Source organism: Durio zibethinus, chromosome 11 (genome assembly GCF_047325235.1).
Source record: "Durio zibethinus cultivar Kanyao isolate XHJ-2024 chromosome 11, ASM4732523v1, whole genome shotgun sequence".
NCBI lineage: Eukaryota > Viridiplantae > Streptophyta > Magnoliopsida > Malvales > Malvaceae > Durio > Durio zibethinus.
The window spans coordinates 11,171,126-11,195,917 of NC_143172.1; the positions used below are offsets into that span (position 1 = coordinate 11,171,126).

At 41.8% G+C, this 24,792-nt stretch overlaps 1 non-coding gene and 4 pseudogenes across 1 annotated transcript; 3 read left to right on the forward strand and 2 right to left on the reverse strand.

Moving 5' to 3' along the window:
* Positions 1-225: 225 nt before the first annotated feature.
* LOC149516115 (18S ribosomal RNA) lies at positions 226-2,023 on the reverse strand (annotated as a pseudogene).
* An 11,495-nt stretch (positions 2,024-13,518) lies between these two features.
* On the reverse strand, positions 13,519-14,899 carry LOC149516116 (25S ribosomal RNA; annotated as a pseudogene).
* Positions 14,900-17,924: 3,025 nt separating this feature from the next.
* Positions 17,925-19,377, forward strand: LOC149516117 (18S ribosomal RNA; annotated as a pseudogene).
* Positions 19,378-19,668: 291 nt separating this feature from the next.
* On the forward strand, positions 19,669-19,824 carry LOC149516118 (5.8S ribosomal RNA; annotated as a pseudogene).
* A 229-nt stretch (positions 19,825-20,053) lies between these two features.
* On the forward strand, positions 20,054-23,318 carry LOC149516119 (25S ribosomal RNA). Its single transcript, XR_016346728.1, has one exon. It is a non-coding gene; the product is annotated as a 25S ribosomal RNA (ribosomal RNA).
* The last annotated feature ends 1,474 nt before the right edge of the window (positions 23,319-24,792 follow it).

Below are 24,792 nucleotides of genomic sequence, written 5' to 3' on the forward strand. Positions count from 1 at the left end.
AAATGGTGATGGTGCATGTGCTTTTTTTTATTCTGGTTCGTTGGCTTAATTTGCATTAAGGGTTTGTTATTTAGCCACAGGTGATGACGCCAACTGTTTCACCTTTTTGGAAGGCAGAACAAAGCTACAGTCACACTTGTCTAGGCCAGAAAGGGGCTTAAGGCATAAAGGCACCCTCGCCCCCTTAGTGTTTTGTTAACGTGTTTGTGGGTCATTCATTGAATGGAATGATCCTTCTACAGGTTCACCTATGGAAACCTTGTTATGACTTGTGTTTCCTTTAAATGATAAGGTTCAGTGAACTTCTCGTGACATTACAGGTAATAAACCATTCACATCACTGTGATCTAAACACTTTATTGGACCATTCAATTAGTAGGAACGATGGGTGGTGTGTACAAAGGGTAAGGACATAGTTCACAAGCTAATGACTTGCACTTACTAAGAATTCCTTATTGAAGACCAACAATTGCAATGATCTATCCCAATCATAATGAAATTTCAAAGATTACCCAAGCTTGTCAGCCAAGGCTATAGACTCATTGAATACATTAGTGTAGCGCACGTGCAGCCTAGAACATTGAAGGGCATCATAGACGTATTATTCCCCTAAACTTCCTTGGCCTAAGCAGCCATAGTCCATCTAAGAAGCTAGCCATGAAGGATCACCTCCGCATAGCTAGTTAATAGGCTGAGGTCTTTTTCATAAATAGAATTAACCAGACAAATTGCTCCACCAACTAAGAACAGCCATGCACCACCACCCATAAAATCAAGAAAGAGCTTTTAGTTTGTCAATCCTTACTATGTTTGGACCTAGTAAATTTTCCCATGTTGAGTCAAATTAAGCTACAAGCTCCACTCCTAGTGGTGCCTTTCCATCAATTCTTTTAAGTTTCGACCTTGTGACCATTCTCCCCCTAGAACCCAAAAACTTTGATTTCTCATAAAATGCTGATAGAGTCCTAAAAGTAACATTTGTCAATCCTTGATAGGCATCATTTATGGTTGAGACTAGGATGGTATCGGATCATCTTTGAGCCCTCAACTTTTATTCTTGGTTAATGAAAACATCCTTGGCAAATGCTTTTGCAGTTGTTTATCTTGCATAAATCCAAGAATTTCACCTCTAACTATGAAATACAAATGCCTCCAACTGTCCTTATTAATCATTACTCCAATCTTAAAGGCTAACACAATAGGACCAAAATTCTATGATGTTATCCCATGCTAATGTATACAATTGCAAGTTGCTTTAAGCACTTTAATTTCTTCAAAGTAATAGTACTGTAGGAACAACATAGTCAATTAAGGTGAAAAGTACATCGTCAGTAGTAGGGACGAGTAGATCGGTGCTAATTATGAGGTAGATTGGATGATCCAACCCTATTTCCAACTATGAGCTTTTTAACTGCAACAACTTAAATATATGCTATTAGAGCTATAATTACTGTGGCTGCTAGCACCAAACTTGCCCCTCAATGATCCTTATTAAGGGATTTAGATTGTACTCATTCCAATTACCATACTCATAGATCCCAGTATTATTATTTATTGTCTCTACCTCCCGTGTCAAGATTGGGTAATTTGCACACCTACTGCCTTGGATGATGTAGAAATTTCTGAGGCTCCTTATTCAGAATCAAACCCCAGTTCTCTATCACTTGTCACCACTATAGTAAGCCACTATCCTACCATCAAAAGTTCATAGGGTAGAAATTTGAATGATGCATGGCCGGCATAAAGGTCGTACAATCCATCAAGTTATGATGAATCATTAGAGCAACAGTCAAAGGCCACGTTGACCTTTTATCTAATAAATGCATCCTTTCCAAAAGTCAAGGTTTGTTGCATGTATTAGCTTTAGAATTTCTATGGTTATTCAATAATAGATACCATCAAACAAACTATAACTGATTTAATGAGCCATTCATAGTTTCATAATCTAAATTAGTTCATACTTACACATGCATGGCCTAATGTTTGAGATAAGGCTATGGCTACTGGTAGGATCAACCAAGTAGCATTCTTTTAGGCCATTGGCACTACTTGGTTGTCAATGCATCGACTGAGTGGCAAAGAGTGTTAACACTAAGCACAAGTGTTGAGCATATGAAATGCATGGCATCGGATGAACAACGGCCAATAGCTCACGCCCACAAAACATTTTGTATTTGAGAGCATAATCAAACATCGGTGCACCAATATAGCCACATAGGTTTGGATGGCACACTTGGGGCACAAAGTAGAATTGAGGTTTGACTCATAGCCTTTAAGGACATAAGATGGATGAGGGATGGCAAGACATCTAGTTTCTATTTATTTAGGTATGCAGTACAAGATCTCGATTGTGTCACCTAGGTAAGATGACCACATGGAAGGAGATTGAAAAGGATGATGAGTCAATAGTTTGATGCATCAAGCATAGGGTCTAGCAACACATGCAGCCATAGAACCACTCATATGCTAATTGCATACAAGTGGCAACATCCATGCACATCAGTCTACAAATCGATTACTTAACAAGTAAGCGAAGGAAACAATGTATGAGGCCATGCCATAACTGCTTGGCCTAAGAAAAACACAACCAAGGGCCATGAGACTACCCTTGCCATCCAATAAGCAACAATGGCATAACACCACCAATGCTTGGTCTGGTCGGGACAACACACACAAACTCCACTATCACCACCTTAAGGGGATGTTGCCCAATTTAGGGGCTTGCTCCTAGGTCTTTGGTAGCATTAGCTACATGTGTGCATAATGCCCCTAGTGAGTGTAATAGAAGCTAAAAACCACACCCCAATGGCCAAGGCTTGTGCACTAGAGACAGAGGCAGGGGTTCATGCAATAATCATGGTAGAAGCATCTAGATCACCCATTTGATAGTTAGGCTTGCCCACAGTACTAAGACCAAGCCCACAACATGCTCTACTACACCCAGGTAGGCCTAAAGGAATGGGCCTGACTAAAAACCATTTAGAAGTTCTAAGATTTATAGCATACAACGGGGGACCTAATCAATCCTTAGGATCAAAATGCAATCTATGTAATCTATATTTTTTAATTTAAAAATGTAATCCCTTGATATTAGGAACTACCATACAAGAGCTGGGGCCTCAACTATGAATAGAAGACCACCCTTTCCTCATTTGCAAGTATTCACCATTAAGTAATATATAGTGCATTCTAGCATTCCCTTGTGTTCTTTGGCTTGCATATTTTTTCTTTCAATGTTGGTTTTATGCTTGCATAGTAGTCTCTTGGGTTGACTTAGGCATACGAAGTCTATTCCCAGTCTAAGGCTACAAGGAGTTTGGCTTAATATCGAAGCCTATGATAGTTGATATCAGAATAGGTTCTACTTAAAGGTTATGTTCGGGTCGCACTTAAGGCATTTGAGGAAATGGCATCTCAGAGCAATGTTGCTAGCCAACAACTAGAGGCCCAGGAGTAGGGCCATGAAAAGGGTGAGAAAGTGAGTTCAAAGGACATTTGTCTACCATGGATGTGTGGTTAGACAAGGTAGAGGTGACAATAGCTAATGTGAAAAGAAAGCTTGAGAAGGTGGAAACTCACATTGAGGACTTGGACTTCATAGATGAGGTGCTTAAAGGTGAGATGCAAGTTGCTGTAAACCAGACCATTGACATGTTCACCCAATGAAATAAAGTCGTGAAGGCCCTGGCTAAGACCATACATAAGGAAATGGAGGAGTTCAAAGGGGAGCTCATTACTTGCAAAATAGTTATTAGGAATGGCATGATCGTTGGAGTGCCTAGGCCCCACATGGATGTCCCCAAGCCTAGGGAGTTTAAAGGGATCAAGGCTGCCAAAGAAGTGGACAACTTTCTATTAGGGAAGGACCAGTACTTTTAAGCCACAAGCATGTAGGATAATGCTACTAAGGTAAGCACTACTTTGATGTATCTCACTGATGTTGCCTTATTATAGTGGAGGCAAAGGTGCGATGATGTGAGGCATGGTGATGCCTTGATTAGAGCCTGAGAAAAGTTTCAAAAAGAATTTAGGGAGCAGTTCTACCCTAAGTATGCCAATTATGAGGCGTGTGCAAAGTTACACTAGTTTACTTAGTAAGGTTAGATAAGGGAGTTTGTCTAGAAGTTCTTTGAATTGATATTATAGATTTCAGATTTGAGTGAGGCCCATGGTCTTTTCACCTTTATGAATGGACTTAAGCCATGGGTAAAGCACGACCTATAGAGAAAGTGAGTTCATGATCTGGCCAATGCCATTACTGCAACTGAGTCCTTAGTGGAGTTTATGCTATAGAACAAGTTTGAGTCTTCGAAGCCCAAAAGGAAAGTAAAGGGCAAGAGGGACTGGGAATGATAGTCCAAAGGTAGAAACTATGATCAATAAGCCAAAGATGAGGACTGAGACTATTCAACCAAGGATGGGTAGGGAAGGCAACCAGCAGGGAAGTGGAAGGCTAGGAGAGATTGGGAATCAATCACTTACCTTTTATGTGGAGGACCACATGTAGCACAACACTGCCCCAAGAAAGGCAAGCTGGCTGTCATAGACAAAAGGTCAGATGAGGAGCCAGAAAAGGGACTACAAAGCTTCACTCAGTTATGCTCAATGCAGTCTAAGGTAAAGGGAGTTACAAATTAAAAGATTGATGTATGTGAATCTATTGGTTGCGAGCAACAAAATGAATGCACTGGTGGACACAAAAGCTTCACATTTGTTCATATCTGGTGATGGAGCCCAAAAACTCAACCTGAAGGTGCACAAGGGGATTGGTACTATCAAAATAGTTAACTTCAATGAGGTCCCAACCATTAGAGTGGCACATAGGGTAGAGCTACAACTTGGAGATTGGAAGGCTAAAAAGATCATTGAGGTAATACCCTTAGATGATTATGAGTTTATGGTTGGTTTTGATTTCCTTGTTTGAATTAATGCCTTTCTTGTGCCTTTTGCCAAATGCATATGCATTCTTGATGCATGGTGCTAATGTCTTGTACCATTGAGGCATGGGTCTGGGCTTAAGACCAAGGTGCTATCAGCCATTCAATTTGCCAAGGTGGTGAGAAGGAATGAAGATACCTTCTTGGTGGCCCTGAAGCATGATAAACCTAATGAGCTAGAGTTTGACACCCTCTTGGAAGTGCTATAGGTGTTGGAGGCCTTTAACAATATGATGCCTGCATAGTTACCTAACAAGCTACCACTTAAGAGAGAGGTGGACCATAAGATTAAGCTGGTGCTTAAGGCTAAACCACTAGCCAAGGCCCTCTATTGAAGTTCACCCCTATAGTTGATGAGTTAAGGAAGCAACTCAATGAGCTAATTGATGTTGGCTACATCAGGCCATCCAAGGTCGCATATGGTGCCCTAGTTTTGTTTCAATGCAAGCATGATGGGTTCTTATGATTGTACATTGAATATCGACCACTGAACAAGCTAACTGTCAAGAACAAGTATCCTATCCCCTTTATTGCTAACTTATTTAACCAACTTGGAAGTGCAAGGTGGTTTAACAAGTTGGATTTGTGGTTAGGGTATTACCAAGTTAGGATTGCAAAGAGAGATGAGCCCAAAATCGCCTGTGTTACCCGCCATGGCTTTTATGTGTTCTTGTCATGCCATTCAGACTCTCTAATGCACTAACAACATTCTACATGCTCATGAACAACGTACTGCAACCATTCATTAATCATTTTGTTATGGTTTATCTTGATGACATTGTGATCTATAGCCAAACATTGGAGGAGCATGTAGACCACTTGAGGTATGTGGGTGAACGAACTATTTGTAAACAAGGAGAAGTGCTCATTTGCCCAATGAGAGGTATCATTTCTAGGCCATATAGTGAGAGGTGGCAACATATGTATGGATGCCAGCAAGGTCCATGCAATTCTGGATTGGGAACTAGCATCCAAGGTCACCAAGCTGAGATCATTTTTTAGGCTGGTTAAGTACTATCGACACTTCATCAAAGGTCACTCATCCATCGCCAGACCATTGATTAACTTGCTCAATAAGGAAAGAGTGTGGGCCTAAAGCATCGACTACTAGCAAGCCTTTGAATAGTTGAAGCAGGCAATGATCGAAAAGCTAGTCTTAGACTTACTAGACCATGTCAAACTGTATGAGATGCATACAGATGCATAGAAGCATGTGGACTACTTGAGGTAGGTGTTCTAGGTTCTGTGAGTGAATAAACTATTTTGCAAGCAAATGAACTATTCATAAAGAAAGAGAAGTGCTCATTTGCCCAATAAGAGGTATCATTTCTAGATCACATAGTGGGAGGTGGCAAGATACACATGGATGCTAACAAGGTCCATGCAATTCTAAGTTACATACAGATGCATCAAACTTTACGATTGGGGGTGTTCTAATACAGGAGAACCATTTGGTTGCATTTGAGAGCTAAAAGCTCAACAAAACTGAGTGCAGATACATAGTTCAAGAGAAAAAAGTGACAGTAATGGTGCACTACTTGCACACTTGGTAGCATTACCTGTTAGGGTTGAGGTTTGTGGTTAGAATCAACAACATTGCAACTAGCTATTTCTAAACACAGAAGAAGCTATCCCTCAAGCCTGTTGGTAAAACTTTCTTACAGAATTTGATTACTGGTTGGAGTATAAGCCTAGGCGTGCAAACACAGTAGCTACCACCATTAGCCAACCAGAACGGTAATTGGGGCCATGTATCAAAGAAGGGCTATCTCATGATCCTACAGCAAAGCCTCTCATCAGGCATGCCAAGTAAGGTAAGACTAGATAGTTTTGGTTGTAGGATGATTTATTATACACCAAGGGTAATCGATTATTTTTTTTATAACACGGGAAGCTTCATAGGAAGGTTATGCAATAGTACCATAATTTAAAGTGGGCTGGTCACTTGAGCTTGCACCACACTTTAGCCTTGGTAAAGTATCGATACTACTAGCTACACACAAAAGATGATGTTTAGGCCTATGAGAAAACCTATCTTGTGTCTTAACAAGACAAAGTAGAGCTCAAGCCATCAACTGATCTCTTAAAGCCTTTACCCATACCATAGTGACCATGGGAGAATGTCACTCTAGATTTCATAGTTAGTCTACCTAAGGTGGATGGGTTTTAGAGCATGATGCTAGTGGTGGATAGATTTTCTAAGTATGAAACTTTCATTCCAGCAACTAAAGAGTGCCCAGCAAAGGAGATAGCCTATTTGTTGCTAAAGAATGTGGTGAAGTACTAGGGAGTACCATAGACCATTGTTAGTGATTGGGATGAACAATTCACAAGGCAATTCTAGGCTGAGTTGCTCAAGCGGTTGGGGTTAGACTTCAACTTTTCCACCAGCATGCAACTCGTAGATTGATAGGCAAACTAAATGAGTAAATGAACTATTAGAGGTCTACCTTAGGCATTATTTTAACACCACACAATGGGATTGGCCTAAGCTACTTGATGTCACCCAGTTCTCATACAACCTGTAATAGAGTAAAATAACAAACCGTAGCCCTTTTGAGATCATGATAGTGCAACAACCACTAACACCAGGTTTGATAATAGTAAGTTACACAGGGCCTAACCTGATAGCATATAAATTTGCCAAGGTTTGGCAGGAGTAGGCCAACCTAGCTAGAGTTTGTCTACATAAAGCAGCAAAAAAGTCCAAGCAGTGGGTAGACCCAAAAAAAAGGGATGTACAGTTCCAAGTAAGGGACTTGGTCTTGGTGAAGTTGCACCCCATCATGTGTAACAAAGGTCTACATAAAGGCCTAGTCTAAAAGAATAAGAGACTTTTTAAAGTTCTTAAAAGGGTAGGCAAGGTTGCCTACAAGCTGGATATGCCACCAAAGTTGAATGTACACCCAATTTTCCATGTTAGCATGCTCAATTCATTCCATAAGGACTAAAGGGATCCAAGGAAGGCAGAGTCAAGGCATGAACCATTGAGAGCTAGGGCCTTATATGAGAAAGATATCCAATGCATTATTGTTGACTAGGTCATAAGGCATCAAAGTTATAAACCAAGATAGAAGTACTTGGTGCAATAAAAGAGGCTTTTAGATAGTGAAACTAGTTGGGAACCAGCTAAAGACCTATGGTAGTTTTAGGACCAAATCAAGTAGTTCAACATAGAAGACATGATAAGGGCATCATGAGATCAAGTGAAAGAGAATATCATGCCCTAAGTAGGTACACCAAGAACTAAGGACTGCACCCTTAGTGGCCAAGGCTTAAGCACTAAATATAGAGGTAGGGGTTTATGCAATAATCATGGTAGAAACATCTAGATCACCCACCTAACAATTAGGCCTACCCATAACACTAGGACCAGGCCCACAACATGCCTGCACCATACTCAGGTGGGCCTAGAAGAGTGGGGTGGGCCTAAAAGAATAGGGTTAACCTAGAACCATCTAGAAACCTTCAATATCTATAGCATAGAAAGACGGACCTAGTCAATCTTTGGAATCAAAATGTAATCTGTGTAATATGTATTTTTGAATTAAAAATGTAATCCCTATACATTAGGAACTACCATCCTAAGTTGAGGCCTTAATTATAAATAGAGGGCCACACTTCCCTCATTTGTAAGCATTCAGCATTGAGTAATATACAAAGCATTTTGGCATTCCTTTATGTTCTTAAACTTGTGTATTCTACCTTTCGATGTTGGTTTTGTGCCCACACGGTTCCCTCGTAGGCTAACTTAGGCATACAAAGTCCATTCTTAGTCTAAAGCCACATAGAGTTTGGCTTAAGACTGGGGCCTGTGATACATGGGCTTAGCCAGGCCAAGGCATTTTTATGGTCAATACCAAAGGAACATGAGACTACCAAATACGTGAAAGACTTAGCTAAGACAAGCCCATAATTGTAACTTTTGCTTGCACCACCCCATGAAGCCATTGCCCTATTTTAGGATGTAATCTAGGGTCTAGAGTAGCATCAATTATAGGCACAAGCTTGAACTTGGCATAACCAAGCCCCTTTTCTACATGCACACCAATTGGTTAAGGCCATAAGAGCCTGCAGGTCACCAGAGGAACCAATCACTAGAAAAAATGGCTAGAAGGCATGCACGACCTAGATTTCACTCCAGAGACATTGCTATGGATGTACACAACAATAGGCCCGTCACACACATACTCCCTTTGTGGAGGGGGAGAGGGAGACTCGGATAACCATTGCTTAAAGAACATGAGAGATTTTATAGATATGCTAGCAGTAGACATTAAAGTGTTTGAAATGGGGACACTTTTTTTAAACAAGCATATTGCATATTTCGCACTGACCATCCACATGTGCGAATGGTGGTCAAGGTATATGCCTGTACCAAGGGCCAGCATGTGGCAATGGTGTTCAAGGTAACTACCAACACCAAAGGTAATTTTTTGTCGATGCTGACTGCGGCATGTGCCCACATAAGGGCCAATATGTGTTGACGGTGGTCGAAGTAAGTGCTATGCCAAGAGCCAGCTTGTGCTAATAGTGGTTGAAGCAAGTGCCTATACCAAAAGTTAGTTTATGCCAATGATGGTCGAGGTATGTGCCTGCAACATGTGCCAACATGGGCTATTGATGGTTAAAGACTTTGCTAAAGTTTAATTCTGGGCCATGATGCACATGCTAGGCTTAGACATGCGTTGGTGCCACATTTTTTTTTGCTTGGGGCACCACCATTGAAGCATCATAGGAAAACCTGACTAGTAGCATTGGAGGTTTTGATGATTAGGGGTGAGGGACCAAAAGGTGTGCGTACTGATGTGTAATGAGTGCTGGTCCTTAGCCTTCATATTGGCACCCTATCCCTCAAAGAATCTTGACAACTCACTCCCTCTTAAAGAGCATAAGAGCTTTTTTAGGTTTATAACCAGTAGCCATTTAAGTGTTTGAAATGGGGACAGTTTTTTCAAATAGCCATAATATCTTCAAATGGCAATTAAAGATATGCTAGAACCCACTTATTGCCCAGTCATGGTAGACATGGTTCATAGTTCGAGCTCAGGATACCTATGCATGCTACTACTTTGATTAGCATATGTCGATGGTATTCAAGGGAACTACCTGTACAAAGGGCCAGCATATATTGATGGTGGTCAAAGCATGTGCCAAGACCAAGGGCCAACATATCTCGATGGTGGTCATGGCATGTACATATGTCACAGACCACAAGTTGGTCCAAGCCCAAGGGTTCTAGTGGGATAGAGTCTGACAGCTAGGAGAGCCAGGCCTTGAGGCCTACTAGGGGTCCAAATTGAGGGGAACTAGCCCAAAACAATGGTATAGGTAGTGATCAGGACTAAAAAGGCTCAAGCATGATGTTCATGTTTAACAGAATTGAGACAAGCCTAAGCACGAGCACATGTGAGTGCTTATATGAAATTACAAGCCATGAAAATGGCATTGGCATGATAGAAATATAAAGATATGCTTAAACCCATCCACTGCCCATCATGGTGCACATGGTGCATGGCCCGAGCCTTGGATACCTATGCATAGTTCACACTTTAGCATGTGCTAGTGGTGTTCAAGGGAAGTACCTACACAAGGGGTTAGCATGTGTAGATGGTAGTCAAAGCATATGCTGAGACCAAGGGCCAACATGTCCCGATGGTGGTTAAGGCTTGTGTATGTGTCACGGTCAACAAGTTGGTCCATGCCTAAGGGTTTTAGTGGGATAGGGTTTGACAGCTAAGGGGACCAGGCCTTGAGGCTTACTAGAGGCTTAAGCCTTGGGGAACTAGCCCAAAATAGTGGTATGGGCAATGATAGGGACTTAAAAGGCTCAGGCACTGTGTTTATGTTTGGCAGAATAGAACCAAGCCCAAGTGCAGGCACTAGTTAGTCTTATATGATTTACAAGCCATAAAAATGGCATTAGCATGGCAAAAATATGAATATGTGCTTAAACCCACCCCTTGTCCGATTACGATGTGTATGGTGCATGGCCCACACCCAAGATACCCATGTGTGGTGCATGCCCCAGCATATGCCAATGGTGTTCTAGGGAATTGCTTGCACAAAGGGCCAACATGTGCCGAGACCAAAGGCCATCATGTCCCTATAGTGGTCAAGGCATATGCTTATGTCATGGTTTGCAACTGGTCCTTGCCTAGGGGTTCTATCGGTATAGGGTCTAGTAGCCAAGAGAACCAGGTACTGAGGCCTACTAGAGGCCCAAGTCATGATGAGCTAGCCTAAAACAATGGTACAGGCAGTGATCAAGACTTTAGAGGCTCAGGCATGGTGTTCATGTTCGATAGAATTGAGCCAGGCCTAGGTATAAGCACTAGTGAGTGCTTACTGAACTTACAAGCCATAAAAATGGCATTGGCTTGGCAAAAATATGAAGATATGCCTAAACCTACCCACTAACTGGTTATGGTGAGCATGTTGTATGACACATGCCTAAGATACCCATGCATGATGCGTACCCCAACCTGTGTCGATGGTGTTCGAGGGAACTGTCTGCATAAAAGGTCAACATGTGCTTATGGTAGTTGAAGAATGTGTCAAGACCAAGGGACAACATGTCTCGATGATGATCAAGGCATATGCATGTGTCACGATCCCTAAGCTAGTCCACAACTAGGGGTTCTAGCAAGACAAGGTTTGATAGACAAGAGGACTAGGGCTTGAGTCTTATTAGAGGCCCAAGTCATAGGGAACTAGCCTAAAATAGTGGTATGGGTAGTGATCGAGACTCAAGAGGCTCAGGTACAGTGTTCATGTTTGGCAAATTTGAGCCAGGCCTAAGTGTGGTAGATGGTAAGTGGTTATATGAATTTACAAGCCATAAACATGGCATTGGCATGGCAAAAAAATGAAGATGTGCCTAAACCCACCTACTGCCTGGTCATGGTGCACATGGTGCATAGCTTGGAACCAAGATACCCAGGCATGGTGCATGGCCTAGCATGTGTCAATGGTGTTTGAGGGAACTGCCCATACAAAGGGCCAGCATGTGCCAATGGTGGTCAAAGCCTGTGTCGAGACTAAAGGCCAACATATCTCAATAGCAGTTGAGGCATGTGCATGTCCATGGACCAAAAATTGGTCCAGGCCCAAGGGTTCTAGTAGGATAATGTTCGACAACTAAGGGGACTAGGCCTTGAGGCCTAATAAAGGCCCAAGTCATAGGGAACTAGCCTAAAATAGTGGTATAGGCAATGATTAAGACTCAAGAGGCTCAAGCATGGTGTTCATGTTCTACAAAATTTAGCCAATCCTAGGTGCAAGTGATGGTGAGTGCTTATATAAATTTAAAAGCCATGATAATGGCATTCACATGACAAAAATATGAAGATGTGGTTGAACCTACCCACTATCAGATCATGGTATGCACGGTGCATAGCCCGAGCCCAAGATACCTGGGCATTGTGTGCACCTCAACATGTGCTGATAGTATTAAGGGAACTGCCTGCACAAAATGTCAACATTTACGGGTGGCAAATGAAGCATTTGCTGAGACCAAGGGCCAACATGTCTTGATGGTGATCGAGGCATGTGCATGTGTCATGGTTTACAAGCTAGTCCATGCCTTGGGGTTCTAGTGAGATAGGGTTTGACAACTAGTGGGACTAGGCATTGAAGCCTACTAAAGGTCTAGGTCATAGGGATCTAGCCTAAAACAATGGTATGGGCAGTGATCAAGTCTCTAGAGTCTTAGGTATGGTGTTAAAGTTTAGCAGAATTGAGCCAGGCCTAAGTGCGGGCATTAATGATCGAGGCACATGTGCATGGTCAGACCTAGGTGCAGGCATGCTTGAACATAGTCATGGTTCAAATTAGATTTGTGGGGTTGTAGAAAGCCCAGAATTGTAAGACAATGTTTAACAAGCTAGAATTATGCTAAGCACTTAAGTTTTGTAGGTAGACAGAGTTAATTCCCTATCTAAGGTTGCATGAAGTTTGGCTGAAGATTGAAGCTAGTGACACATGCACCGAGTGTTATTTTTTGCTAATGGTGATCAGGGGGTAGACAAGTGCCTTGGATGGAAGGGTCATGGTACACATGCTGCACCAAGTGCCAGCATCTACCAATGGGGTGTCTAATGCAACTACATGCATCAAGTGTTAGTATCTACCAAATAAGTGTCTAAGGTAACAACCCGTGCCAAGGGCCCGCTAGCAGGAATAGTGGTTGAGGCAAGTGCTCTCACCAAGTGCCAACATCTGGTGATGGTGTCCAAGGTAACATCTTGGCTGCACTAAGGGCCCAGCATCCACTTATGGTGTCTAAGGCAACAATGGGCAAGGATTCAGCAATGGTGTCAAAGGCAACAACCTACCCACTCTAAAGGCTAGTGTGTAAAGGTAGGAGGAGTTCAAGGCAAGTGCCCAACCAAGGGTAAGCCTATCCCTATAGTGAATACCGAGGGCATTTGGTTATTGTTTTCTTGAATCCTCAAGGGAGGGATGTCATCACTCAGGTGAATCAATTACAATGAAAAACTCCATTCATTCCCAACCCTAGAGGGGAGAGTGTAAAAAAATAAAGTAAGACGGCTTCAGTAGGTGTGGAGAGGGGAGGGACAAATCAAAGTGACAATGGGCTGAATCTTAGTAGAGCATGACAGCAAGGCCATTATGCCACTTACTATACCCCATAGCATATTTAAGTCATCTGCAAATGATTCTACCCACCGTTCAATGGGAATTAAGTTCTAAGAAGACCTATATGGCTTGTCTGCCACTAGGGTTATATCTATGACACATGTCCTTAGTGGTAATAGGCTCCTACTATGGGTCAACAATTAGGCTTAGAGACATTCAATCATAATATAGCACATAGTAGCTTTGTGTTATTGGCTTTTCAACCAATTGTGATGACCAATTATGTGAATTAATGGTTCCTCCCGTACTAGATTGAATTAATATTGTGACGCTACCATCAGTATGGTAAAACTAACCTATCCTACAACAGTCTAAACCCAGCTCATATTCCCTATTGGTGGGTGAGCATTCCAACACTTGGTGAATTTTGCTTTACAATGATAGGAAGAGACAACATCAAAGCATCATAAAGCAGTGATGCTATGATGCCACAAGCTAGTTATCTATGTGGTAACTTTTTTAACATCTCTAGCTTCAAAATTTAAAGGTCTAAAGGATTGATAGGCCTCACTTTCATGGTTCATATTTGTACTAGAAATCAGAATCAAATGAGCTTTTACCTTTTTGTTCCACATGAGATTTTTGTTCTCGTTAAGCTCATCTTAGGACACCTGCGTTATTTTTTAACGATGTGCTACCCCAACAAAACCCTTTAACTGACAATGTCTTTTGCCCAAATCGACTGATCGAGGCCAGGCTTAGGTCTAAAATAAAGGGTCGTGCCCCACCTTTGATTCACAGAATAAGTAAAATAATGTCAAAAGTAATGGTATTTCAATTTCACCCAAGGGCTTCCACTTATCCTACACTTCTCAAGTCATTTCACAAAGTTGGACTAGAGTCAAGCTCAATAGGGTCTTCTTTCCCTGCTAATTTAGCGAAGCCCATTCCTTTGGCTATGATTTATTTGGATAGTAGATAAGGATAGTGGAAATCTCATTAATCCATTCATGCACATCATTAATTAGATGATGAGGCATTTGGCTATCTTAAGAGAGTCATAGTTACTCTTGCTATTCACCCATGCTTGATTGAATTTCTTCCTTTTGACATTTAAAGCACCAGATAAAAATCACATTGCATAAGCATTCATAGGGACATTGCAATGCTTTGTATTAATTAAATAGTTGGATTCACAGGGATTGGCACATTGTCACCTGCTCACTGTAAGAGTAGCTCAAGTAGTGCATCGATAGCTGATAGGTTTAAAACTAGGACCTCGTGCTCGGCCCTTAGAGCCAATCCTTTTCTTGAGGTTACGGATCCATTCTATCTACTTCTCTTGCCTACACTGTTCCATCAACCAAAAGCTATTCACCTTAGAGACCTAATGAGATTATAAGTATATCTATATACAGACAGTACTCGATCTTTTGGATTTTCAAGGGCTTCGAAGGGCATATCGGACACTAGATGATGTGTGGTGCTCTTTTAGCCACTAGACTTTACCTTTGGCTAAGCCATTTCTAGGGTGGGAAGGCTATTAAGCAGAAAAGATAACTCTTTTTGAGGCCCCCATCGATTTCTTCGAACTCTAAAATGTTGTCGTCAGGCATCATATCCTAGTGTAAGAATTTTAACCCGATTCCTTTTTAAAGTTATCAATTGAATATTTGCTACTACCACCAAGATCTATACCGATGGTCACTTAGCTTAAATAAAGGGCACCCCTCCCTCATTTGTATCCAATTCACCACTAAGTAATATATAGAGCATTCTAGCATTCCTTTATGTTTTTAGCTCATGTATTCTACCTTTTGGTGTTGGTTTTATGCCCGCATGCTTGTTTCATAGGCTAACTTAGGCATACAGAGTTCATTTCCAATCTAAGGCCATATGAAGTTTGGCTTAAGACTAAATCCCATGATACGTACATGCAGCCAATGCCCCCAAGACCTCAAGAACAAGTCCTTAAATTGGGCAATGTCCTCTTGGGGTGGTGATAGCGGAGTTTACATGTGCGATGTTGGCTAGACCAAGCATTGGTGGTATTTTGCCGTTGTTGCCTATTGGATGGCAGGGGTAGTCTCATGGCCTTTACTTGTGTTTTTCCCATGCTAAGCAGTTATGGCATGGCCTCGTACATCATTTCCTTCACTCACTCATCTAGTAATTGATCGGGTGGATTATGGACTGCTACATATGGATGTTGCCACTTGTACTCGGTGGGCATATAAATGGTGCTATGGTTGTACATGTTGGCAAGCTCCATTCTTGATGCATCAAACTATCAACCCATCATCCTCTTCAATCTCCCCCTATGTGGTCATCATACCCTGGAGGCGTAATCGAGATCTTGTGCTACATACCTAAATTGATGAAAATTGGATGTTCCGCCATCCCTCATCTATCTTGTGTCCTTAGGGACTATGGTCGAACCTCAATCATGCCTCGTGTCTAAAGTGTGCCACCCAAACCTCCATTGCCTTATTAGTACACTGGTGTTCGATCATACTCTCAGATGTAGAATGTTTTGTAGGCATAAGCCCTTAGCCCTTGTTCGTTTGATGCTATGCTTTCATATGCTTGACATGTAAGATGTTTGTCCTCTGTGTTGGCTCTCTCTACCACCCAATTGATGTGTTGAGGCCCATGCAATGCCAATGTCCTGAAAGAATGCTACCTAGTTGATCCTACTAGTAGTCATATGCCTGTCTTAAAGATTAAGCCATGTATGTGTAAGTATGATCTAATTGAAACTACGAAAATATGAATGGCTCATTAAATCAGTTATAGTTTGTTTGATGGTTTCTACTACTTGATAACTATAGTAATTTTAGAGCTAATACATGCAACAAACCCTACATTTTGGAAAGAACGTATTTATTAGATAAAAGGTCAACATGGGCTTTGTCTGTTGCTTTCATGATTCATGATAACTCAATAGATCTCACAACCTTTGTGTCGGTGATGCATTATTCAAATTTCTACCCTATCAACATTTGATGGTAGGATAGTAGCCTACTATGGTGGTGATAGGTGACAAAAAATTAAGGTTCGATTCTGGAGAGGAAGTGTCATGGTCAGGCCCGAGTGTGCCTCGATCTTACCATGACTGACCTTAAGCTAAATAGTAATATAAGCCTTATTGGAGGGATGATGGTTCTAAAGCTGTGTTTGGGCATTTTAAGCATAGGAACATGTTACTGATATTATGAGTGAGAAGTGTGAGCCTTAGGCCCTAAGATGTGTGGGTAAGTGTGAGCCAGTAGGGGGCACCCTAGAGTTGGATAGTCAGTTAGGTGCAATCGGTTAAAGCTGTGTGCAAGCACCTTAATATGGATTGGTGGAGCAATGAGTGGAATACTAAAATTATGATGACCAAGAGAAAGGTCATTAGGCCCTGAGTTGGGTGAATAAAGGCCCTAAGATGGCTAGGGAGAAAAGTATCCCCATTTCAAACATTCTTACGATTCCTGGTAGGAGGCCTAGAAAAGCTCTTATGCTCTTTATAGGGGGATGACTGGTGTTAGCTCTCCACCACCCCTTGGGCTAGTAGACAAGTGGGAGGCTGGCTAGTATAAAGTGAGCTACCCCTAGGCACATGTGATGTCTAGGTTGGTAGGTATCATAGGGTCATAAGTGTGGCACAGTGTCTCCTTGCGTCATGGTAAGGGTGAGGATGGTTGGGGTTGATGGTCTTTATATCATGCCTTTGCATTAAACTATTAAGTAGTAGCATTGACTATGACCATCAGTTTCCCTTCTTGAGCAGGAAGGATCATGAGATGGTGTTTGCATAAGAAGGGCAGCATTGAGCCTGAAAGATGAATGGGCTAGTAGGTAGGCATGCTACTAGACCCTTGTGACCAATCAGTAGAGGGGTGCTACAGCTAGGGTAGAACACTTGAGTCCTCGAGGTAGGATGGGAATGATGTTGAGTGTCCATCATGAGTTCGGCTAGCCTAAAATGAGGCTAAGGGCTAAGGTCCTAAAAAATGTATTTCATAAGACGAGGTAAGCATAGTGGCTTTGGGCTAGTTGCTGACCAGTATCTGTGTTATGCTTACAAGATCTTGGCATGAGAGCTTGCATACAATGTAGATGAGCATGGTATTGGGTTCTCACCAGGCCATAAAGGAATAATATTATGAGAACTAGGGTTACAGGCCGCTATAAGAATTTAAGGGTCAGTGCTTGGGACCTTGATGTTATGGGTAGAAATAGGTGTTAGGGGCCACCCTAAGAATCATGGGCTAGTGAGTTGATGGGAGTTGGGTTCCTTCCCATCGAGGTATGACTGTACGGGGTCAGAGACAGGAAAGGCTCATGAGTATGCAAATTGAAGGATCAACATTGAGTTGTCCATGGGAAAATTGATTTGTGAAAGTTTGACCTTAACTATGAGTAGTCTTGGTGCGACACGGACATGTAGTTTTGGTCTAAAGAATGCATAGTTCATGATAGGGAGATTGAGAAATGGCTACCACATCCAAGGAAGGCAGTAGGCACACATATTAAATAACAATACTGGGCTCTATGGTAATTAGAATGAACACAATCTAAATCCCTTAACGTGGATCCATTAGAAGGCAGGTCTAGTGCCAGTAGCCATAGTAATTCTAGCTCCAATAGCATATACTTAAGTTGTTGCAATTAAAAAGCTCATAGTTAGAACTAGGATCGGGTTGTCTAATTTGCCTCAAAGTGAGCATTGGCCTGCTCATCCCTACTATTGGCGATGCATTCCAAGCCTTAATTGGCTAGCTCGTTCCTCTAGCATTGTTACTTTAAAGAAAATAAAGTGCTCAAAGTCAGCCTACACTTGTATACATTAGCATGGGATAACATCATAGGATTTCGATCCTATTGTGTTTATCTTTGGGATTGGAGTAATGATTAACAGAGACAGTTGGGGGCATTCGTATTTCATAGTCAGAGGTGAAATTCTTCGATTTATGAAAGATGAACAGCTATGAAGCATTTGCCAAGGATGTTTTCATTAATCAAGAATGAAAGTTGGGGGCTGAAGATTATTAGATAACATCCTAGTCTCAACCATAAATGATGTTGACTAGGGATCTACAAATGTTACTTTTAAGACTCTGTTGGTGCCTTGTGAGAAATCAAAATCTTCAGGTTCTAGGGGGAGTATGGTCGCAAGGCTAAAACTTAAAGGAATTGATGGAAGGGCACCACCAGGAGTGGAGCCTACAGCTTAATTTGACTTAATATAGGAAAACTTACTGGGTCCAAACATAGTAAGGATTGAGAGAAACTGAGAGCTCTTTCTTGATTCTATAGGTGGTGGTGCATGGCCATTTTTAGTTGGTGGAGTGACTTGTCTAGTTAATTTCATTAGCAAATGAATCATTAGCCTGCTAACTAGCTACTCGGAGGTGATCTTTCATGGCTAACTTTTAAAGGGACTTGGCTACTTAAACAAATGAAGTTTGAGGTAATAGTAGGTCTGTGATGCCCTTAGATGTTTTGGGCCACACCACGCTACACTACTATATTCAACAAGTTTATAGCCATGGTCAATAGGCCTAGGTAATCTTTGAAATTTCATTATGATAGAGATAATCATTGTAATTTTTGGTCTTCAATGAGGAATTCCTAGTAAGTGCGAGTCATCAGCTCGCATTAACTACATCCCTGCCCTTTGTACACACACCTATCACTTCTATTGATTGAATGGTCAGTGAAGTGTTTGGATCATGGTAATGTGGATGGTTCATTGCCTATGACATCATGAGAAGTCCACTGAACCTTATAATTTATAGGAAGGAAAAGTTATAACAAGGTTTTCATAGGTGAACCTATGTAAGGATCATTGTTAAAACTAGCTCAATGAATGACCCACAAACATGTTAATAAAACACTGAAGAGGCAAGGGTGCCTTCATGCCTTGAGCCCCTTCTAGTCTAGGGCGGGTGTGATGGTCACTTTGTTCCACCTCTCGACCAGGTGAAACAATCAACATCATTACCCATGGTCGAATAATGAACCCTTGACATGAATCATGCCAAAGAACCAGAATGAAAATGAGTACGTGCGCTATTGCCATTCCATTAGTGGTTCATGTGTAGGTAGCACTGTGACTCTTTTTATAGTGAAAAACCAAAATGACCAATAGCAATAGATATCTCAGCTCTTACATCAATGAAGAACATAGCAAAATGAGATGCTTGGTATGAATTGTAGAATCCTATGAACCATCAAATCTTTAAATGCAAGTTGTACCTTAAGCTATCAGATCGAGGGCATGTCTGTTGGGGTGTCATGCATCATTGCCTCCACCAAGCCACCACCCATCAGGCTCTAAGTGAAAGGGTAGAAGATAGCCTCACACGATCTCATCGATAGTGGTTGGCCAACAATAAGTCCTCAGGAATGATAGCACCAGACCATCAGTGGTAAAGCTCCCAGTATGCCTCATCTTTGGTGACACATGCTCATTGTCCATCTAGACAACATCAGACCCCTACATCACTTCGTCGATGCTCGCATCGTAACCCCAGGTCAAGCAAGATTACCTACTAACTTAGTAGGATTTTGCTAGTAATGGTGAGTGAAGTAGGAATAGTCTAGCTTGAGAATTGGGCACCCTTAGTGTCTGAATTGTAGTCTGGAGAAGTGTCTTTAGTAGTGGTCCAGGCCCAAGTCCCCTGAAAAAAGGCTTCAGAGAAGGTGAGAGCCCTATTATGCCTGGATCCTATCACACATGAGCCACTATCTATGAGTCAGGTTGTTATGGGCATGCAACCCTAATGGGGTGGTAAATTCCATCCAAGGCTGAATAAGGGCGAGAGACCAATAATGAATAAGTACCGTAAGGGAAAAATGAAAAGGACTTTAAAAAGAGAGTCAAAGAGAGCTTGAAATTGTTAAAAGGGAAGCGGATGGAGGCTGGCGATGCACCCCAATTAGATGTGGAACTACAAGAACCAGTCCACAGATCAGTTCGAGATATGGACCATCATGGTCTTGATGGTGGCCCAATCTCGAGCTTTTGATATGCCTATGAAGATGTCATTGCCATAATTATGGAATGCAGCACGCATCATCTTGGCATTCCTCAGCACCATCATGCTCCAACAGGCTAGAAAACTTGTAAGGTGAAAGGAAGTCAATTAGCAAGATCCCTCGCAAGTGCACCATTGATCGACCTTGATCTTTTAAGAAAGGTTCAAGTGTGAGCATGCTTGTTAAGACTCGAAAGATGGTGAACTACGCTTGAGTGGGACGAAGCCAGAGGAAACTTTAGTGGAGGGCTGCAGTGATACTGATGTGCAAATCATTTGTCTGACTTAGGTATAAGGGCAAAAGACTAAATAAACCATCTAGTAGTCGGATCCCTCTAAAGTTTCCCTCAGGATAGCTGGAGCCCTTAACGAGTCTATCGAGTAAAGCCAATGATTAGAGGCATTAGGGCCGCAACGCCATCGACCTATTCTCAAACTTTAAATAAGTAGGATGGCATGACTGCTTCATTGAGCCATGCCATAGAATTGAGAGCTCCAAGTGAGCTACTTTTGGTAAGTAAAACTGGTGATGATGGATGAACCAAATGCCAAGTTACGATGACTAACTTCGCCCTAACCTAGAACCCATAAAGGGTGTTGGTCAATTAAAATAGCAGGATAGTGGTCATGGAAGATAAAATTTGCTAAAGAGTGTGTAACAACTCACCTGTCACATCAACTAGCCTTGAAAATGGATGGCGTTTAAGCTATGACTTATACCTGGCCGTTGAGGTAAAGGCCAGGCCTCTATAAGTAGCAGGGCATAATGGTTGTCAAAAAACATAGGGTGCAAATGTGGGAAGAACAACTATCAGTGCAGATCTTAGTAGTAGTAGCAAATATACAAATGAGAACTTTGAAGGTCGAAGAGGGGAAAGGTTCATATAAACGGCACTTACACATAGGATAGTGGATCTAAGAGACTGGGGAAGCTCGTTCGATAGTGCATTTGGTGTGAGCTTCAAAGATGAATCAGGTTAAAAATCTTGAACTGAGACATGGTAGCTGATGGCAAAGTTAGGGAGTCCAGAGACATTGGTATGCCCTTGGAAAGAGTTATCTTTTCTATTTAATAGGCTACCTACCTTGGAAACAGCTCAGTCGAAGGTAGGGTCTAGTGGTTAGAAGAGCAATGCACATCATGTGGTGTCCAGTGCACCCCTGATGGCCTTTAAAAATCCTAAGGATCGAGTGCCATCTACCCCTAATCGAACTTATAACCGCATCAAGTTTTCAAGGTCAATAACCTCTAGCCAGTGGAACAATGGAGGCAAGAGAAGTCAGCAAAATGAATCTGTAACCTTAAAAAAAGGTTTGGCTAGGAGGGCTAGGCATGAGGGTCCCAGTCCTAAACTTGACAACTGTCAGTGCATTGCTTGAGCTACTCCTATAGTGAGAATAGGTCACTACATGTCAGCTAAGGAACAAACTAGGAATAGCTCCTTCAGGGGCCTTCCTCAAGTGATGAAGACTCAAAACTAGTATGTACAATGGGAATCCAATTGTTTAATTGAAACAAAGCATTGTGATGGTCCCTATGGATGCTTATGCAATGTGATTTTCACCCAGTTTTCTGAATGTCAAAGTGAAGAAATTCAACCAAGCATGGGTAAATGGTAGGAGTAACTATGACTCTCTTAAGGCAGCCAAATGCTATGTCATCTAATTAGTCACGTGCATGAATGGATTAACAAGATTCCCACTAACCCTATCTACTATCTAGTAAAACCACAGCCAAGGGAATAGGCTTAGCAGTATCAACAGAGAAAGAAGACCTTGTTAAGCTTGACTTTAGTCTGATTTTGTGAAATAACTTGAAAGGTGTAGGATAAGTGGGAGCCCTTGGGTGAAGTTGAAATACCACTACTTTTAATGTTGTTTTACTTATTCCATGAATCAGAGGTAAGGCACAATTGCTTCTTTATGACCCAAAGTGACCTCAATTGGTTGATCCAGGTGGAAGACATTATGAAGTGAGGAGTTCGGTTAGGGTGGCACATTTGTTAAAAGATAATGTAAGTGTCCTAAGATAAGCTCAACAAGAACATAAATCTCTTGCGGAACAAAAGGGTAAAAGAACATTTAATTTTACCAAAACAAATATGAACCTTGAAAGCATGGCCTATTGATCCTTTAGACCTTTAAAATTTAAAGCTAAAGGTGTCAAAAAAGTTACCACAAGGATAATTGGCTTATGGCAGCTAAGCATTCATAGCAACATTACTTTTTGATCTTTCAATGTCGGCTCTTCCTATCATTGTGAAGTAAAATTCACCAAGTGTTAGATTGTTCACCCATCAATAGGGAACGTGAGCTAGGTTTAGACTGTCATGAGAAAGGTTAGTTTTACCCTATAAATGGTAGTGTCGCAATAGTAATTCAACCTAGTATGAGAGGAATCTTTGATTCACACAATTGGTCATTGTGCTTGGTTGAAAAGCCAATGGTGTGAAGCTATCATGCACTGGATTATGACTGATCACCTCTATGTCAGAATCTAGGTGACAAGTGACACACACGCCTATCTCTCGATTGCCAACTCGTAGTAAGGACCAATGCCCTTAAGGGCATGTGTCATAGGCATAGCCCAATGGTAGATAAGCTGTGCGGGCCTCCTTGAAGCTTAATTCCCATTAAACGGTAGGTAAAATCCTTTGTAGATGACTTAAATACATGATGGGGTATTGTAAGTGGTAGAGTGGCCTTACTGCCATGATCCACTAAGATTCAGCCCTTGGTCACTTCGATTCATCCCTCTACCTCACCATTCCCATGAAGTCCTTTCACTTCAATTTTTACACTGCACACCTCTGGGGATGGAGATGAATAGTGTTCTCTATTGCAACCTATTCAACCAGGAAATGATGTCCTTCCCTTGAGCATTTGAGTAAATGACAATCAAATGCTCTCGATATTCATTATAGGGGTAGGCTTGTCCTTGGTGTAAACACTTGCCTTAAACTCCATTGGCACCCACTGGCCCCTGGTGTAAGTTATTGGCCCAAACACCATTGATAGCATCTAGCCCTTGGTTGATACGTGCAATCACATCCAACACCATCAGTAGATGCTAGCTTATAGTTGCCTCAAACACTATCACCAAATACAGGTACTTCATGTAGGTGTCATACCTTGGGTGGGCACACTAGGAGTTAAGGCCCAAGCACTCGCGGCCAAGGCTCAAGCACCAAGGATAGAAGTGGGGGTTGGCATAATAAGCATGGAAGAAGCATCCAGACCACTTGCACAGCAGCTAGGCCTACCCGAACAACTAGGGCTAGGCTTGCAAGATGCTCTCATTGCACCTAGGTGGATCTAAGGGAGTCTAGTCGATCCACAATCATCCAGAAGCATCCATCTAGGATTGGTAGCATTTAGTAGGAGATATGGTCAACCCATAAAAGTAGGAGGGGATCCTTAGAATCAGGGTGTAATATGTGTATTGATGTGTAATCCCCTTATTTTTAGGGATCATGAAATCCTTTGATTTTAGGAAGCAACCATAATTAGTGCTAGGACCTCAACTATAAATAGAGGGTCACCCCACCCTTAGTTATAACGTCATTCACACCCAGTAATATATAGCATATTCTATCATTCTCTTGTTCTCTTAACTTGCATATTCTACCTTTCTAGTTGGTCTAGTGTCACATGCTTGGTTCATAGGTTGACTTAGGCATAAGAAGTCAATTTCTAACTTAAAGCCACATGGATTCTAGTCTAAAGGTCAAAGCCTATGATAGTTGGTATGAAAACAGGTTTTGTTTAGTGGTGTTCAGGTTGCACTCAAGGCATTCACAAAAATGGCATCCTAAAGTAATGTTGCTAGCCAACAACCAGAGACCCAAGAGCAAGGTTATGGAAAGAGGGAAGAAAGCTAGTTCAAGGGACATTTGGTCTACTGTGGATAGGTGATAGTGGATGACGTGAAGGAGAAGCTTGATGAGGAAAGAAGTCCCTCTTCTTGGACCCTTAAATCCACAAGTATCTATAGAGGAACATTCATATTAAGGCATTGGACTCCGTGGAAGAGGAGCTCAAAAGTGAGTTACAGGTGGCTCTGAATCAGACCATTGACATGATCACCAATGAAATGAAGCCTTGGAGGCCCAGGTAGAGACCATGCACAAGGAGATGGAAGAGCTTAAGGGGGAGCTCACTGCTTGCAAGATGGCCATTAGGAATGGCTTGATCACTAGAGTGCCAAAGTCCCATATAGAAATCCC